The sequence below is a fragment of the Morone saxatilis genome, unplaced genomic scaffold, assembly GCF_004916995.1.
Source record: "Morone saxatilis isolate NCDOM2014 unplaced genomic scaffold, NCSU_SB_2.0 Contig1, whole genome shotgun sequence".
NCBI classification, from domain to species: Eukaryota; Metazoa; Chordata; class Actinopteri; family Moronidae; genus Morone; species Morone saxatilis.
This window is the reverse complement of record NW_023339651.1, coordinates 10133708-10149024: the sequence shown is the minus strand read 5'-3', so window position 1 is coordinate 10149024 and position 15317 is coordinate 10133708.

Below are 15317 nucleotides of genomic sequence, written 5' to 3'. Positions count from 1 at the left end.
TAAATTAATTTAAAAATGTTAATTTTCAGACCATTCTACACCTTTTTTAAACTGTGCTAGACAGTGAATTTAGGTTGGAATGATGGCTTAAACAAGGAAAAAAGCCAGCAGATTATTCTTTTTTTATTATTAAATCTTCCTAAAAATGAAAGCAAAACCACAAATTAAAAGACCCTTTAAAAATTGTACACAGTTTGTCCTAAGGCAACTAGTTACTTGCAGTTATTTGTCGTCTTTCAATCTCTGGGTTTTGGTTCTTGCAACACTAAAATCTAAAATCTAAAATGGAATGGCAACATGGTGGCTTGTGTGAAGATGGCAAATCTTGATGAGTTTCTTTCCACAATCGAACAAGCATGTCACTGGAGACTCTAAACTGCCTGTGTGTGTTGGCTGATGGTTTGGCTTTGTGCTTCACTGCCTTCTACCCAGTGAATACTGGATACACTCCAGTCCACTAAAGTCCTGAATGGAAATGTGCAAAAGACTGTTGAAAGTCTCCACCCTTGTATGAATGGGGCTGATTAGTTGTGGCACTGCATGAAATCTTAAATATAGCTGGCATTTCCTAAAGCTGAGCTACTGTAACTACTGCACCTCTACTATTGCTGCAAAAAGGAATCCCACTGTTAAAGATGAAATGGATGATGACATATTCAACCACATTTTATCTGTGCCTTCACTTGAGGCATTCCTGTGTGAATATACTGCTGAGGAGATTCTGCAAAGAAGACAAGAAGGATCTGCTTCTGCGAGTCAAGCTGCTTCCCTGGGGAAGGATATTGCCGGGGTGGATGGAGAGACAATGATTGGTGAAGCATGTGCAGATTCTGCATGCTCACAGAGATTGAAATTAGAGTATATGCTGCTGTAAATCAGCCTACTTGCTTGAATCTACGGTTGGCATTGGAGAAATGCTTAACAAGCCACTCAAGCATTATCTATAGGAGAAATGAATAGGACTCTTACCCTGGCTGAACTCTGGCTGTCTGATATAACCCAAAGCACTACTCCACTATGACTTTGATCTGAGTGTGCGTCATATTCAGTGTGCCGGAAAACAGAATCTCTTACATTCTCATCTCGCTGGTTTCCCCACATGTCTTTCCAAGAAACACTGGCACAAACCATGATATACAGTATAGATGTGTTTATCTTGGTTAACTATCTTTTATGTGAGCAAGCTTATTTTAAGCTATGATATATGGTAATGATAAAATAAAAACATTAAAGTTATTCCATGTTCCTTTCTGTTTCTCTCATTTGTAACTTATTATCATTGTGGTAGTGATGTATGTTCCCACTTCGCTCAGCCCTTCTTTCCCTGGGTCAGTAAACACTGGCCCCTACTTTCATTAAAGTGGAACAAATACAATGTACAGTATAGCATTACAGTCTGCTTTGGCTTTGCCATTATTATAAATGTAGAACACTGACACACAGTGTTACGAAACAGCAGTTAATGCTTTGAAATACAGAAAAATGCCATTTACAGACATGTCTGTGAAGCCAAATTGCTTCAAAATTAACCAAACGTTCCATCCAAACTGAACAGGTGTGTGGGAACCATTGAGCTTTGCTTGGCAATGGTCTTTGTTTAATCAAATTAGCATAATTTAAATATAATGCCAATGCTTTGAAGCAGCTTTATATCCTCCAGGTATAAGAGAGCCAATTATTGTGTCCCACATTTTTGGTCAGAGCCCAGTGAATGTATGATTTAAGAGTAGAGTGCATGCAAGTATGCCACCTTTTAACAATATTGTCTTTGGTGTAGTGCAGTACAAACAAGTAGCAAGTGTCATCTGCTGAACTGGCAGTATCTCATATCATTTATCTGTCTTTTGATTTATGTACCCACTACACTGCTGTACCGGCGTTCTTATCTTTTATCAAAAGGACATCACAGACTTCCTACTGGCTGAACATCTGCATCAGTTCAAACCATCACAGGCTACTCATCTAAATTCTTTTACAGAGATATCGTACACTGTATGTAACTGCTCTGTTGCACACTACCAGAATGTCTCACCTGACTTTCAATCCAAAATATCATATTGCTTTATTCCATTAGTCGGTCTGAAAGTGTTGAAATGTTGTCCCTGTTGCTTTGAATGATGCTAAAACAAAAGAGATTGTTCTAATAGAATTAATCAGTGGTTGCGAATTCCTCAGGGATCACATAAAGTCGTAGGGTGACATTTGTGCTGCCAGGCACATTAATTTGAATTTCGTGCTGAGAGAAACTGAGAGATGGATGAATAAAAAACAACAAATACAATAGTTGAAGAATTACTGCTATATATGTAATAACACTAAATTCTACATAGGCTTTCAAAGCCATGATTTCACCTTTAAAAAGCTTTTAGATTATATTACATACAGATTAATCACCATGATTGTTTAGACGTTGGCATTGCACTGACAGATCAGATCACAGGTGTAGTGTCAGACACAATCCTTAAAAGTGGGGATTAACCATCAAATAGGGACTATAATTTCCTTGGTAGAGCACTTTTGCTTTGAAAATACAAAGTGGCTGCCCAAGAGATTGCCCTAGGAACTTACAACTTGCAATACCACTAGCTCTCAGTAATGCTAATTTGGAGAAACAAAAATTAAATGCTTCAAAGAAAAAGAAAAAAATCTAAGTAAACCATGAGGATAATATAGAGAAGGCCATTCAGGATTTCCTCTTTTTCTGGGACAGCAAGCAGATAAGGCAAATTTGGCAATGTTTCGCTTTCATGCAGGAAGAGCCTTATTAGTCCTGCCAATGATAACTGGATGAAGAACAAGGTAATGTACTTCACATGCTGTTATTCCATCTTGTAGGAGTTCTTGTCTGGTAAAGCGGAAATGTGCAGAGGCAGGAAATCCCTCTTGCAATATCGTAGCGTCAACAACTGTCTGCTGCAAACGTAAGTGTGAAATACTATTGCTGACTCTCAGCCAAAGCCCAACCACTCTAATCTACCCAGTGGTTCTCAGTGAAGACAAAAGTAGTATTGAAGTTGCTGTGCTACACCTGTCTGGTCTCTTCTTCCTCCTCCTCAGCGGGAGAAGTTCTTCTGCAACACCTGCCAATCATATTATTGAGCCATCTATCTTGAGATGGTGTTTCGCCTGAGGCTCAACTAACTTCCATCTGTAAAGCCAACATACTGTATGCACAGGCGATATGCAAGACATGCAAAAAGCAATGCTGAGGTTCACCTACAGAGTGTACGAGTTGAGCCTCATCGTCATTTTGCTTCTTACAGCAAAAACAAAACAAAAAACAAACCTTACAGCCCAAAAAACATCACAAATTAATGATTTAAGTACATTTGAGGTCATAGACAGAGGTATGTACAGTATGTATGTATATATTCATAATGTGTGTATCTTCTTTCTGATTCTTAAACAGACATACATGTTGAGAGCAGTAACATACCCTGATTCCAGCATCATTGTTTTGGTTGGCCATTAGTCTAGAGGTAATATTAATATTTCACTTGTTAATTTTCACTTTTTTAATTTGGCCTTTATTTGTGTCACTGACCACTTCAATTTCAATTAAACCTAAAAGCACGGGGTTGCCTAGATACTCCAAGGCCCTTATATAGTACTCTAATAATTATCTATAAGATAATTATTAAAAGATTAAGACCAGCAGATTTTAAGTTATTCTTTATTAGGGGGGTGGATTTTATAATTATATTTTCTTAATCACAAGCTGTGAAGCATCTGAAGTGTTATTTATTAACACCTGCTGTGATGTAGATCCATAAAATGTACTGAATAGCAAGATGTACATATACAATTCAATAATTGGCCACTGGACAATTTCTACAACATTTTTTGTTCATTAGAAATGAGAAAATGTGGCGGAAAGGAAAACCACCCACCTCGGCTATACATGTGTTTCTGTTAAGCTAAAATCCCTCTTCGACTCCTATAGATGCAAATGATGGGTATGACGATTTATGGTAAACATATTATTGGAGATGCTTTAATTGATTTATAATTACAGAGGCATACACATAAGCGTGCAGCCCCACTATGTATGCACAACAGATATAAAATATACAAAACATAAAACACAGATGTGTTTACACAACACAGAACACGGATTAGGACAAAAAGCATCAATCTTTGCATATTATCGTATTATCTCTATATAGGGAATCTCTGGGGTATTTTCAGCATTTTAGAATCCATGTGGAGGGAAGCTTTTATTTTTATTTAGATGACATTAGAGTCAGAGAGACGGTATTTGAATGTTGAATGATGAATCTGTTAAGTTGCCCTGAGCATTTTCCCTGTGTAATCAGAGATCACAAAATGCATTGTATCACTTCAGCTGAAATGGGTTCAGCTATTGTGTTGTAGCTTGATTGATGAGTATTGTATTATTTGTGAGGAGATATCAGTGCAGCCAGACAGCGTCTCATATCTGTATGGAAGTTGTTTGTGACTGACACCTTGTCACAGACTGGGTATTCTCTATTAAAAATCAACACACAGCAAATTAATTCAGTTGATTTCTTGTTGACTTTAAATCCATACTGCCCTAATAAAGCCATAATGCAGTAACTACAAAGCAGGTGAGAGACCAGACCAGATCTTCTGACATCTGTTTTACCATGTAACTTATTATGGCATAAAAGTGAGATAGACTTAAGTAAAGCTAATTTACCAACTTTTCAATTTTTGATGGTGCAGCATCCTATAAATTGGGTTAGTTGTGCCATATTAAGGTAGCAATGTATATGTATGTCATAATGTAGAAAAAAAATATATATAATAAATAAAAATAATAAGGATCCATCTTAAATGTGTGATGTATAGCACAAATGCAGCCCCATCAGAATTTAAACAAAGCCTACCATAAAAGTAGGCAGGAGAATGGTGAAAAATATTGGCTTTTGTTATACGCGTCCTAAAATAGTTATCTTAAATTATGCACATGCCTGTAGCCCTTATCCTAATACATACAAGTACATACTCAGTGACACAACTGTTTAATAAAAGATAGTGTTGTGTAAACACATGACAGCTCACACAGTAGGTAAGCCAGCTGTAATGTATAATGTAAACCAAAGCCTGAAGAAAGGACCATGTGGACGACTGTGATAAGACATGAGAATCCAGAGCTCCAAACATCATGCACAAACATCTGTCATATTTGTCAGATACTGAGATGTGCTTTACAGCTGTACTACAGCATAATATGCAAATAACCATCATGGCAGGGAGCACAATTTCCCCTTTAGCCTTCACTGTGGCAATGGAGTCTATCAAAGGGCATCAAAGTGTCTGGATAGGTGGAGGAAGGCTACAGGGAGGGCTGTGCCTCACCCCCACCACTGCCATTTGTGGACCGTATGAATCATTTAATAACTGTAGTACTCTGTACCAAACGGTCACCAAATAAAAGAAATGATGACTTAAATGTTTGTCTAAAATATAGTGTTACGAAATTGACCTCCAGGATGTCTAATAGAATTGCTGATTAAATCAGTAACTAAAAGCATATACTAGGTATTATAGGAACACTAAAAAGTCCCCACATCCTAATTACAAGGGTTCAAAGCAGCAGCTACAACACGCTGACCACAAAAACAAATAAATTACAGCTGCTATGTGTTCTCTATGCTACTTAACTTGTCAACTAATTAGGAATGAGATATAATATAACCTTAGCTTTAGGCAACCATGCAGATCAACCATAAACGCTGTGTAAATCAGCTGCATTATGAAAAACAGATCTTGTGTCATGTTCATTACGTAAAAAGAATGAAACAAAGGAAAAAGGAGTTCCTTATCAACTGATGACAATGTTAGTTCTCAGTGAAGAGGTTGGGGATGGCAGGATTTTTCACAATAATTATGAAAATAACTGCAGCAGCAGAAACACCACCGCCACTATAATTATAATAATTAGTATTTCTTAATTTGTTCCAGAGGGGCACTTCACCCAAAATGGGCAAAAGGGCAGTGGCTTGAGCTACAATAGCCACTAACGTCTGCATGTCCCTGGTTAAAAGGCACTGAAGACAGAGAGGTTAGGCCTTGCAGGCAAGTCAGAGTTGTGGCACCTGTGATTTGCTCCGTTGCCTTGATTAATTCAGCACTTGATAGCGTGAGCTATCCACTGCATGGCAAAATGGTTAACTCCTACGAAATGGCTTGGAGTCCTGCATTTATTCTCTTTTGGTATGTCATTGTGTGGGAAGAGATTGTGGCCCACTAGCTGTGTCCCAATTTCATACTATATGCTAATTCTAACTAGGTGTTCACACTAGAAAAGTGGCAACATTCAGTATACTGAAAACATGTCAGTATACATATTTATTTATTTATTTGTGTGGTAGATGAACACTATTATCAGAAAATCCAATGCGTAAAGAAAATGGAGAAGGTACTCGAATGGATGGATGGAAAAAATGAAAATTAATTCGAAAAAGCAGTCTCAGCAAAAGTCAGTTAGTCCAAAACAAAATACATTCATTTGGTGAAAGCTAAATGGAAAAACAGTATACTGGCATAATAAAGATTATAATATACGATAGAACCTGTATATAGAACATAGTCTCAGTCAGTCAAGCCTACATGAGGTGTTAATGTCCCTAAATATAAGGTTAAAGGTATGCTCTACATAAAAGGTACTATCCCCTAAGAGCTAAAGAGAAGCAGTTCAACGAGGATGGCACAGGGCTGACAACAGAGCACCTTTGTTGGTTGGTAATTAAATTTTTCACAACAGAGATAAATAATAATGTGAATCAGTTGTTTATTAACACAGTGATCGGTGAGAAGTTGGAGAGACCCTGAGGACTGAAAGAGGCCTTTCTGGAAGTTTCATTGCATGAATAAGAAGCAGAACAGCTGAAGCAGCAACACAAGCAGTACAATAAAGTCCACCCACATTCAGCAAGTCAGAATGTCCATTGAAAAGAAGGGGAGGGGAAAAAAAAGACTGTCATGGCTTCACACCCAGATTCAGGTCTATAATATAAGGTCAGTTGCCGTGTAAGACAACTTTTTGCTGATTTTTCACTTTCTCTTGCTGAAGTCAATTGTGACATAATTACATGCACACACCATGACCGAGAGCATTGTAAAATCACTTTTTGTAATACCTCTTTGCCTCCTTCAACTCCTAAAGCCAAAGAAAACAACTCCGGAGACATCTAATTCAGGCGGTCAAAGCAATCCATCAAAGTGAACCGCAGGCTACAAATCAAAGTTCCAAAGTTGCATGAGAACAGTAATAGGGAATAAACTTCAGCTCCACTCAGAGTTTCATATTAGAACAGCACTATAATGGAAGCGAGACAGGAGACAGTCCATCAGTTTGAGGATTATTATTATTAACTGTTGGCTTATATTCTGTACTAATATTATGCTAGGAGTCTCCTCTTGTCAATCCAAGGTAAGTTGAAAATTGAAATGGAAATAAGGAAATAAACAGCATTTGAAAATGTTTACTGAAAAACATCAGGAGAAACAAAACAAGGAAAGACCGTATCTCACAAAGTGATGAAGCTCTACAGGGAAGCAGGAAATAAGCCCGAAACTTCTTTTAAAAATGACCAGTGTGTACGATTTAAAACAAATACAGCCCTATCTAGAGCCAGAGTTTGTCCATTCTGGGCTACTGTAGAAACATAGAGGTACAACATGGTGGCCTCCATGGAAGGAAACCTGTGGTCTGTAGATATAAAAGGCTTATTCTAAGATAACAAAAACATGATGATTCTTGTTTTCTGGTGATTATACACTACTAACATAACATATTATATTCAATTTCTGCCAATAGGGGCTCCTTAATGTTATACACTGAACCTCTAATTCACCATATAACAGGCTTTACACCTTGAGTAACAGGATGTGCATGTTATACTGCAAGGAGGTGGGAATGGAACTTAAACAGAATAGTCAACACTCCTGCCCTCACACCACCCCTGAAAACATATTAGTGGAAGAACCAACAAGACTTCTGCTGGATTCAAGGAATCGTGTTAGACTGTGTTCTGTTACATTAAATTTCTCAATTTCAGTTGCTGATCCAGCTTCATTCCGCAGTATAGTGGGGATCTAAATTTGTTTCTGATTGGTGACATTTCCTGGTGGACGTGATGACATTTTATTTGGTGGTGAAAGTGATGTGATGATGAAAATGCTGCATTTTACATGCTGTAATTCATCAGAGAGGCAAGGTAGTGAAATGAATAAACCACTTTTTAAAGTGTTGTGAGTCACATATGTATGAGCTGTTGTGATCCAGCTGCCAAAATCTTCTTAATAGGTGTTTAATGTGTAATACAACTTTAAAACCTTGCCACATTGTACTAATGTGCTGCAGTCTAAAATCGCGATCAGTCCTCCCTCTCTATGGATATTAAGTATTTAATATATAAGACCAGTAAAATGTAAGGAACCTATTTAAGGAACCTCTTACTGCTCACAGTATGTGCTGCTCTTTATAGTTGCTGAAGCTGCATGGCTGAAAACCCTACATAAGCATATAGTAAGGAGTCTGTTCTGCTCAGCTGGCAAGATCACAGCATTATCCCCATTAAGGTTCAGAGTTCGCTGCCTACAATGTGTTAGTAAATTAAATACCCCATTAAAGTCCATTAAGTGGTGGAAAAACAGAAAAACTGGATACAATATACAATTGTTGGTTGCTAATGTTCATTGTTCGAAGGTTACTGAACAATGCCTTGTGTAAACACTCTTTAAACAAACAATAAAATAGCTCAAATGGAAAGCTTTATGCTTTTATGCTTTCTGAAAATGAAAGATTATGAAGAATGGTTGTTGTGGTTGCTTCGTGTCATCATCTGTCCACATAACAGTTATAAGATTTTACTTAGTTCAATTTAAAATGAGTTTACTACTAGCACCATATTGTTCAAAGATTAAGTTAATAAAAACACAAGAAAGAAATGTTAAACTTAACCAAGAGCCCTACAGTCAGTTTTGGGGAAGGATATTCTGCAGGATTTAAACTGACATTCTCACCACAAAGCTTTGTCTGGGCAGGTTTATCTGTCTGTCTGATCAAGGTCTAGTATTGTTACCATTCCAACTACAAAAGAATTACATTTTTAGCTAAACTCAACCAAATTATTTGATGAAAGTCGCTTTTATGGAATCACTGTGAAACTGTTCCTCAGATGAAAATGCCTCTCAAAACCACCTCCAAAGAGTCTGAGGCAGCAGAGGTACAGTAGAGCTGTAAAAGATCGAGTGTGCTGTGGAAATTGGAAGTGGGTAGCAAAGCCAACTTTAACTCTACCAGGTAAATCAATGTGTTTGTTCATTTGTGGACAGAGCCTAAAGCAAGCAGTGAAGGTTTGTCTAAGGTAGCAGTTAGAGCAGTGAGTGCCTCCTATTGCTCGCAGCCAGCTGGCTGATGAAGCTACAGTGTGTCACTGACATACTGGATGCTGTAATTTGTATGTTAACTGGCATGTTTGCTGGAATATAGTTTTTAGTTTTAGAGGTTGCATCTATATTTGGTCATTAGTATTTTGGTGGTACAACTGCTACAGCCTTGGCCGCATAGTGATTTGCTAGTTTCTTGCAGCACATCTACCGCTTTATGGGTTTAGTTTGTATGCAGCTGCAGTGATTCACTTCTCTTTTCTGCTTTTAAATGACATCAAATAGTCTGTTATAAGTTATTATCAGAACTGCAGAAGTAGTCAGTTTCTTGCTGTCTTGCAAAATACTTAATGAATGGTATGTCAGGAATGTTGTCCGTAGATAATGACAATAATAATATTGAAAGATCTTTAGGTTAATGATGACTCAGTGAGATTTTCAAGATACTTTCTTCACCAGTGTGCAGAGGGTAAGAGTTGGTCCGGGGGAGATCTGTTTCTAGACAGAGTAGCCGTTTGCCCTTGTGTGTCACATTATAGTGTGTTATCACGTCAAGGATAATTGGAAGTGTGGGGGGGAATACCAAGCGAGGATACTGAGGACAAAATGACGGTGAAGGAAAACAGTGAAAGCCAAGAACAATATTCAAGCTGCCTTCACAGAAATGGCACAACATGTTACATGATCACAATTTTGAGTGCTTTATAATCCCGCTATATGATCAGATGTGTAGTCTTCAAGGCCGCTGGGAAGTGTATTACGATTGAATTCATCTTAATGGGACAAAAAGGAAAAGGAAAAGCTGTATCCATATAGTGTACACATTTTAGGGGTTTGGAAAAAAGTCAGTTTCAATTAATTATCAAACACAACATAACCATTTAGTTGTTATGTTTACTGGTGATTGTTTAATGAGAGTTAGATTGTGTTAAAATCCATCATCAGTATTTTTTATATACTGAAACATTTTGTAAGTAATGGATCAGTTATTTGCATTATCACACATACTATCTACACTCTATATATGCTTAAGGTAGCCATACAGCATAGTTGTACAAAGATTATTAATTAAATGATGTGAACACCATTTTTAAATATTGCACTATCCCTGTGAAATTGTATGCAATCCCCAGAAAATATCATCTTATATAACCACTTTGGAAAAATCCCAAATGGGAGCAACTGCTAGCAGCTTGTTATAATTGCTCTACAAGAATGGAGCTAGTTTATAACAAGCCTAAATATGTCTTGCTCGCTTAAAACCTACTGGAGGCCAAAATATCCCAGGCATCAGAAAGGGAGGTAAAGCAATGTTGGAGGGCCATGTCCACTGCCTTGCATTGTAGATACAGACTCTCACCCCACCAGGGTAACACTATGGGATATGTGTGGAGTGTTAAAACAATAGCATTGCTATGGCAAAGGATGTACCTGGTACTGTACCATCTAAAATGAACACATACAGTATGACAAAACTGTCAAATGCCAGTAAAAGCCCTGTTTCTGTGATCATGAAGCCTGGTAGTGGTGTTCCTACATGGACTGTAACTCTGCCCACACAGTCCATGTGCATATGTGCAGAGAAAGGATACCATAAATACCAGCCTTGCGGTGAAAAAAAAAAGAATTAACTGCTCCACACGATTGGCTCTGACACCTTGACTGTCAATTTTAGTTCAGTGTAACTGGGGGAGAGAAAATGCAGCTAAAAAAAAAAATATATCAAGCTTTCAAGATCGTTGCATGATGGCTAAATTCTCCCAGAGCATTTGAGGCGATGAGACAATGCTAGTGCAACACTCAGCACTATTTTTAAGATTATCTCCACAGCGGTGTTATGAAATGCAGTCTTCACTTCAAGTCTTTGCATTGCTCCTAATGGTAGAACAACACTGCCCCCTGCTTGGTTTGATCACGCATAGCAGGTCACATATTGCATCTACACAGTGTGCATGTATATATGCATGATGTGCTCAGTAAGGAGACAGTTTATTTGCCATATGAAAGCATTAAATGATAGAATGCTCTTTAGTAACAGCTGACACAAGAGTTATTGCCAAATGAGCTTAGCCATGCCATAAAGCAATATACTCATTATGTTTGCCTGTTTGCTTTCCTAAATGCCAGCTGGCTGTGTGCACACTTTTTGGTGTGTCTGTATATGTGTGTGCATCCATATGTCGACTGGTCATATGGTAAATTGCACTAAATCATAGACAATACAGCAACACTTTTCAAATCAAATAAAAACAAACTGCCCAATTGCTTCACTAGATGAGGCAAATCTCTATTTTTCACATGGTTTAACTTTTTTTTTTAAATACTATTTGTGGGCTGCAAGTTAATTAGAAATAGGTCTATAAAACAAAGTTAAACCTAAAAATGTACCCTACAACAGGGAAATGACCAATTTGTTATTACTTTTTTTTTCGTAAGAACAGATAAAAAGTGCTCTACACCAACCCTCAGTCGGATTGTGAACAAACCCTCCCCATACCCCAGATCTCCAAATAATTAAGTCAACATTATTACAGTGACACCATAATAAACTGACTTTAGGTTATACAGCACTTCTTGATGCACATGCTCAAAAATAATATTACATCAATAACATATATCAATAGGTTATTCACACATTTCTTTTGCCTGGAACAATGAATTCAAATCTCAAGATTTAGGAGGAGAACAAGAATCAGATCGTTGTTGCATCCCGAAGGTTTTGCACAACTCCTCTTTTGCTACCTTAATAGCCACTCCGCTCCTACCAGAATAACCTGAAGTGGAGGAATGCAGGTAAAGAGGTAGCCAGGGAAAGTGGAGGCCCTTTTGAGAAGTTTAGTTACAACTTCATCAAAAATGGATGTCTGCTACTGAGGAGATGGAAGTGTACTGGCACACAATATGCCTTATAAATGTAGGAGATCAAAATTTTGGAATAAGCTCAGAATAAGCACACAATAACCTGAATCTGCTGACTGTAGTTATACATTTTCACCCACACTTACGAGCTGGCAGTTCCCCTGCTCTGTTTTTTCATGTTTTATTGCTGATGTCACAGTCCCTCTTTAGTCACAGGTAAGTGAGTGCAACTTGTACTATCCTCCATTACCGACAAAGCAAGACACATGGCAGCACACACATCTTCTTTTCTGGGTCATAGAGGAAACAAGAGATGAGTTTTAGAGCTCTGGGACACACGTCTCATCTAGTTCCGTCCAGACAGATGCATTCACTGTTGCCAAACCCCAACCCAAGTCTGTTTCTGTCATTACTTTAGTCTAATCAAAGTGACCTTTCCCTGATGCTAATCACAAGCAAACTGACCTTGTTCTTGCCTTAGGGGAGCTGTGAATTACTGTAACCATGAGGAATTTGAGCTGCTTAATGACCTGCCTATTTTTCCATGTACATCTCTGATATGCAAATTAGTGCAGCAAGGTGCTCCCAAAAATCTAATCAGAACATCGGTTCTCCAGGGGGAACCTGTGGTGAAAGTATGGAGTTTCTATTCCAAATTGTTCTTGAGTTATTGTGACTTAGAAAACATAAGGAGTAATGTATATGTTATCCTCTGTATTTTATCATCCAATTTGTTAACTTCTATATTCATTTACATGTGAAAGAGTACATGAAAATTCTCCAACTTGGTCTACGGTAATGTGATGCATTCATCTTCCTGTAGGCAGGCAGCAGGGTAGAAAGGGTTGGTGGGTCCTGTGGGTTCGCTGCACAGCAAGTGACCCAGCACAGACAGATGTAGTGAGTAACAGAAATAATCAGTGACACAGACAATACAAAGAAGGAACAAGAAAAAAAGAAGACGGTTGCGGCAAATAAACTGTCAGTATGTGAAAACAGGTTGGTTTCATATTCTGTAAGGAGTTTATATGTTGGATATAAGCCAGCAAAGGATAGGGCTGAAGGTGGTTTACCCATAGCAACAATATATCCCTGTGATGGTATAAACTTAAATCCATTGTAGCATTATTATTGGATTTCACCAGCAAGTTTCTGTATGAGCTGGTCTTTTGTTTGTTTGTTTGTTTGTTTGTTTGTCTCTCCCTAGATGTCTCAAAAATAGAATTTGGTAGCTTTATTTTGGGGCCAAAGAACACTTGATTCAAGGGGTGATCCAAATTAAGGATGTCTGCTGGTAGACACAAATATTGCACTTGAGCCAAAAAAAAAAAAACGAATAAAGAAAAGATACGTAAGCAAGTCTGAAAAATCCATGTTATGAAATACAAATTGTAATTGCAGAAGTCACATAAAGCAGACCATGATTCAGCAGGTCAGAGAGGCAGGTACAGGGTGATGTTTTCCACTAGATGGTACTGTAGTCTCTCTATATTTCAATAGGGGTTGCAAGCCACCCTTCCAGTTCCTCCAATTGAATCAGGGATTCTTATGCTTATGATGATCCCATCCCATATAGCTTTCTAATAGAAACATGCTGTGTAAAAAGCAACTAACGTACTGTAATTTGTACATAACAGAGGAAAACATTACAACCACATATCTCTTAATATGGCAAAAATTAGATTGTCAAAAGACTTTTAATGAGTTAACTAAAATATTGCAAACACAATAAATGCTCTGACCTTTTCTGATTCCATTAGACTGGATGTTTATAGCAGTGGTTTTGGGTCCTCTGGAAGGGTCACAGGATAGAGTAAATCAACGGGGTTTCTTGAGATGTTATAAATACATAAAAAAGGGAGATAAAAGATATTCTGCTACACAAAGTACACAGTTTATTTTGAATATAAGACTTTTCTCCTAACTTTGCTTTTCTATTTTAAAATACTGGACAGTTTTCCTTCTTCAGGCTTCTAAAAACTATTGACACTATCTAAGAAGAGAACATAACTCTTTGGTTGAACTGCTAGCAGCTGATAGCAATATGCAAATTGATAAGGGGTTGTGAGTACACATGAGGGTCTAATTTCAAACAGGTCTGGAGAACATTGGTCTATAGGCTAGAATGCTATATATTGCTTATGAACACAGAAGAATAGGTGGAAAATTAGGTCAATATCACAGCACTGTATTAGAGTGCTTTCATCTATTGATTTATATTACAATATGGAAAATGTGTGTAATCATAATTCTCATGAGATTGTAGTTATCATTAAGTATGCCTTTAATGAGGTTTGTAATGCAAAGGGAAAGACTGCAATCGGCCATCAATGACAATCTGTCATGTATACAGACAAAGAGTAGTCAACAAGACTCTTAGTTTGAAGCTCAACTCCAAAAATCTATGCCATCTTATCTCTGTTTGACAGGTGTGGTCACCTAAAATTCATGCTGCAAAGATTTTGTAGGTGACCAGATTTCACAATGAAGGAAAAAGTCAAAACATCAAAACATCCCTATGAATACAAACATCCATATGAATACAAAGTTCTCATTTCATATTGATGCAAACACTCCTGAACTGTAACCAACTCATCCACTGTCCATCTTTTTGCTCACCACATTTCTGATTCTCCATATTTGGGCGAAAATTAAGGAACGCACATATTGTCCATCCATATGCTCAGTATGTTCCCAACACACTGTTCTGGAGCTTTGGCAAAAACAGTATTTGGACCATATTGAGCCAAAACAACAATAAATATACCGCTTCCACTGTTCTATTTTCATCTTCCTCATGCACATCCATGCCATTCATAGTTTTGGCATAGATGTACACTGTACACTACACAGTATTTAGCCATATTTTGGCACAACCGGGGGTGTTTGGAACATAGTGAGCATTCAGATGGACAGTGGAGTGGATTATGCTTCTCCACTGAAATCTGAGACCAAAGTAAACCAAGCTGACCATAGACTAGATTTTAGAGACAACCTAAGAATAAGCTTCTAACAAATACCTTTCAAGCTTAGGAGCTCCCTCTGTAGATAAAAACGGTTAATTCTAAGGTAACAAA